The sequence below is a fragment of the Peromyscus leucopus genome, chromosome 22 (assembly GCF_004664715.2).
Source record: "Peromyscus leucopus breed LL Stock chromosome 22, UCI_PerLeu_2.1, whole genome shotgun sequence".
NCBI classification, from domain to species: domain Eukaryota; kingdom Metazoa; phylum Chordata; class Mammalia; order Rodentia; family Cricetidae; genus Peromyscus; species Peromyscus leucopus.
This window is the reverse complement of record NC_051081.1, coordinates 47,001,429-47,005,967: the sequence shown is the minus strand read 5'-3', so window position 1 is coordinate 47,005,967 and position 4,539 is coordinate 47,001,429. Positions and strand designations below refer to the sequence as shown.

At 37.1% G+C, this 4,539-nt stretch overlaps 1 non-coding gene across 1 annotated transcript; it reads left to right on the top strand.

Annotated features, from left to right (window-relative positions):
- Window positions 1-231: 231 nt before the first annotated feature.
- On the top strand, window positions 232-304 carry Trnak-cuu. Its single transcript has one exon. It is a non-coding gene; the product is annotated as a tRNA-Lys (tRNA).
- The last annotated feature ends 4,235 nt before the right edge of the window (window positions 305-4,539 follow it).

Below are 4,539 nucleotides of genomic sequence, written 5' to 3'. Positions count from 1 at the left end.
TTGCAAAAAAATGGTTTTCACTTATGGATTTGACATGGTAAGAAAAAGTCAGAAAGCTTAATAGGTCCTAAAAGTCTTGTACAAAACTAGTCAGCCTCTACCTTCTGCTCTGCGTTCTCTAACTCCCCTTCCTGTAAGTACTCCTCATTCTAGCATTTGGTTTCAATACTTGGTTTAACATCACTGATCTAACCCTGAATAGTACTTTGTGGAGTGCCTCCTACTTCAATAGCCCGGCTAGCTCAGTCGGTAGAGCATGAGACTCTTAATCTCAGGGTCGTGGGTTCGTGCCCCACGTTGGGCGCCAGATATTTGTCAAGAAAGGTCATAGGGCTGACATGTTGGCTCAGAGGGTGAAGTGAGAGGTAAATAAGCCTGATGACCTGTCCCAGGATCCCACATAAAAGTGCAAGGAGAAAAACAACTCCACAGAGTTGACCACTGAATTCTATCAATACCCCTTGGCGTGCACAACCACACACATACACAACATAACTACACACACATTCACATCAGGTACACACAGACTAAACAATACCTAAATAAATATAGTAAAAAGTAGAATTCTGTTTTCAGAAAAATTATAAAACTTCTGAAATAAAATCAAAACATCATTACAGTCATGGAAGAAACCCATTTTTGCTGTGAGGAATTGCTGGAAATGTTGCAACAGGATGGACCTCATTGTTTGAAGTGCCTTGGAGAATGTGGCATGGTGTCTATTAATTTCAGAAATAAAGTATGTCAGGACTGAAAGATCAGGCATGGCTCATTCAAGTTAATAGAACTCCCTGCAAATAAAACATACCCAACCTTCATTCACTCAGTGGTGTGTGAGTTCATTCAGTAAGTGTTTACACTGTGTGTCTCATGTGTGTGGAAAACTGCTCTGCCCTGCAGAGACAGAAAGATACAGAGAAATAAAGGGATGAGAGTACTAGTTTATAAAGGAAAATCCAAGGTCAACATGGAGAGCATACCTACAATCCCAGACCAATTGGTAGTCAATTGAAGATGAAGAATGACAACCCAAGGCCAAGCTGGACTACAGATGATGACTTTGTGTCAAGAGTAAATGATATGAAGTCTTTAAAAAGTCAGACTCAAGGTTCTAGGTCCCAAAACAAAAAATGAAATCTGTTTCTTGATTCTTGGCTTAGATCAATGGGATATATATACATACATACATATATATACATATATATATATATATATATATATAGAGAGAGAGAGAGAGAGAGAGAGAGAGAGAGAGAGAGAGGCACATTTCACTTAGATGTGATTCCTCACCATTTTATTTTGCTTGAATAGCAAATATTAAAATGAAAATTACGATTATTTATAATTTCTCTATGGGACATACATTGTGGTTTTACTATATACTCTAAGATTTAATTATTTTGTAATTTATCTTGATATAAAAAGAAAGTAAGCAAGAAACCCAAGACTTATGAAGCAATACTTCCCCTAAAACAAAGTGCATTATTGAGATCGCTGAGAACTCTGTATTCTACTCCAGTCCTCCCGCAGGCTCAGAGCAACCTGCCAGCCTGATCCTGCAGAACCAAACTTGTGATCTTAGTTGTGGTTTTCTGTGTGTACAGAGTGTCAGCATATACATAGTTGTAGATGTATGTGTAATGGTATTAAAATTCAGAATAAGACATAGTGAAACTATCTAGTGTTCTGAATATTGACTCTGCTTTCCTTTTAACTCCATGTGAGATCCTTTTTTACATTGATGCAAAGAGTCTTATTTATTCTTTTTTGAACATTATACACAAAATAGTTCTACATGTAATAGTGTAAATAAATAATATGTATACATAGATACAAATTCCTTCCAATAGATAATCTTGTAGCTATGCACAGAATTTGCATATTACCAAAGTAGCTGCTTAAAAATATCTTAAAATTCCTTTGTAGTCATATTTGCAAATATTACTTAGAAGTACATACATAGATATATGTGTGTGCATGTGTCTCTGTGTGTTCGTGTATGTCTGTATGTAGGTGTGCCCACCATGATGCATGAGTGAAGGACAGAATACAAGAAAACTTCTGAGAATTGATTGTCCATTTCCATCACATAGGTTCTGGTGATCAAACTCAGGTCAACATGCTTGGTAACAAGCAGGCTTACCTGCCGAGCCCCAGCTCACCAGCCATACTGAGGAATGTAGCTATTAAAAAGGATGAAAATCACATAAAACTTTAAAAATGCATTTATTTTTATACATACATATGTATGTTTACATATATAACTGAGTGTAGGTACCTTTCTCTTTCTCTTTGTCTTTTTCCATACTTGTGTAACATACATATATATTTGAAATTATAACTGTATGTGTAACACCTCTTTGCATATTTGTATGAAACCCAACACAATATTGTAGAAATTAATCTCCTTAATCTAAAAAGGATGAAAGCAATCTTAGCAATCACATGACTTTCAGAATGTAACATAATTTGATCACAGGGCTTATATTCTGCTTCTGGTGGTAAGAACACCTGCTTTTTTTCCTCCCAACACTATATGCATCAGATACAGGCTAAGATGTTGGTGTAAAGGCCCATCAACAGAGATGCATCATTTTCTAAATCTGCACATTTTATCTATCTTCATCTCCTTGTTTTTGGTATACTCCAATAATTAGGGGGAAAAATCTCAAGTTTCATGTTTAACAAATATCAATGTGGCTGCTGATCAGAAACAGGTGAATTGAGTGTGGGTCTGTATGGCACGTGGGTGCCTGTAAGTGAGAGCATGTAAGGACACCTGCCACCTATAACGAAAGCTGATGGAAGGTCAGCATTCGCTGTGATCATATTTACAGTGTTTGATTACATAAAACAGCAGACACTGAAGACTGTCTCTTGCCCTACCTTCTCTGTAACATGCTTTGAATGTTCTAGAAACCAATGAAATGTCTGCAGTCCTATGCGCAAACTCTAGCAACATCACTAAACCTGTCATTGTCACTTTTTTCTTGTCAGTTTCTCTGAGTGTCTTCTGGATAGTCTGTCGATAGTTCTATGAAACTGTTACTACTAGTATAATACATTTTAGTATAGATTTGGGAATTAAATGATGTATTTTATTTGATGGGCTTGAATGCTAATGGCTAACAAGTGCCATTATACTCTCTATATCTCTATCTATATCTCTACAACAGTAGACAAAGGCCAGCGAGACAGGCCAGTGCATTAAGGGAACTGATGCCACATCTGTTGACTGAAGTTCAATCTGTGAAAACTTGTGGTGGGAGGAGAAAACTACTCCCAACACGTTGCCTCTAATGCACATGGAGAAGGACACACACACACACACACACACACACACACACCATGAATAAATTCTTGTAAAATTAAAAACAAACTAGAATAAAGTAGCCAAAAATAGGACATAAAAATGGTTCGTAGCTTAGTTTAAAATAAAAGATCATGACAGTTTCCTGACTAAACAGAAAGAAAATAGCTATAGGAAAAGATACGTGGCATAGTTACTAATGCATCTGATTCTATCGTAATTGAGAGGGACACAGGCATACTGAAGGCAGGAGCCAAAATGTCTTGTGTGAGTTTCATGGTAAATGAGCGGTGAGTGATTTTCTGACTACCCTCCTGCCACTGGGAAGCCACTGATGGACGTCTCCTTCATCTTCCACTGCACATTAGAGTGGCCACTGTCAGATTCTCCAAGGAAAGAACAAATTGCCTTCTGCTTATATCCCCATCAATCAGACAGAGTAATAGGCTATTTCCTCAAAGCCTAGAAATGTGTCCAGCTCAATTGAAGCCCCAGTAGTTGGAAAGTCTCCAAAGTCAGAAGGAAGGAGGTAGAATTCAAAGATCAGAGTTTATAAAAAATAATGTGTCCATTTGAACATTTTAATTATGTTCTCTCTTTCTGACTCCTGGCAAAACTTAGTTCTTTGACAGAACAGCGAGGAACCCATCAGAATGCAGATTAAAATGTCTTGATTTTATTCCATTTCTCTAACAGCTGCATAATATCCAAAATGTTCCTCTCTGATTCTCTCTATTGGACTCATATATGAAATAATAATAACAATAAAACCCTTTAGTATACTACCAAAGGTTTCTACCCTACTCACCCCCATCTATATATATCAGTCTCATTTCAATGCTTGCCACTTTCCATTCTTGGGTCCTATAAATGCTCTAGAATTCTGTGTATCTGGACATTTATTTGAAAAAAAATCCAAAAGCCATTTATTCTGAGTTAGATTAATGTAACCATACCCTCTGTCTGTTTTTAACCCCTGGACATTCTTTGAAAACTAACATGGGTTTCATGCTTCATGGATTCACCTCAAATCCCTGCACTGGACAGGCTAGCCACTTGTTTTAGGCATCCTGGGCTCACCTCGATACTCATACAATAGCATGCACTACATTGTGTTCATTTTCATGCCTAGCATATGATCTGATAAACTTTTGGTGAGCTAATGCTGAATTAACTAATAAATAAACAAAACTGAGTTAACTGGAAGTAAAATATGAAAGTGAGGCTAA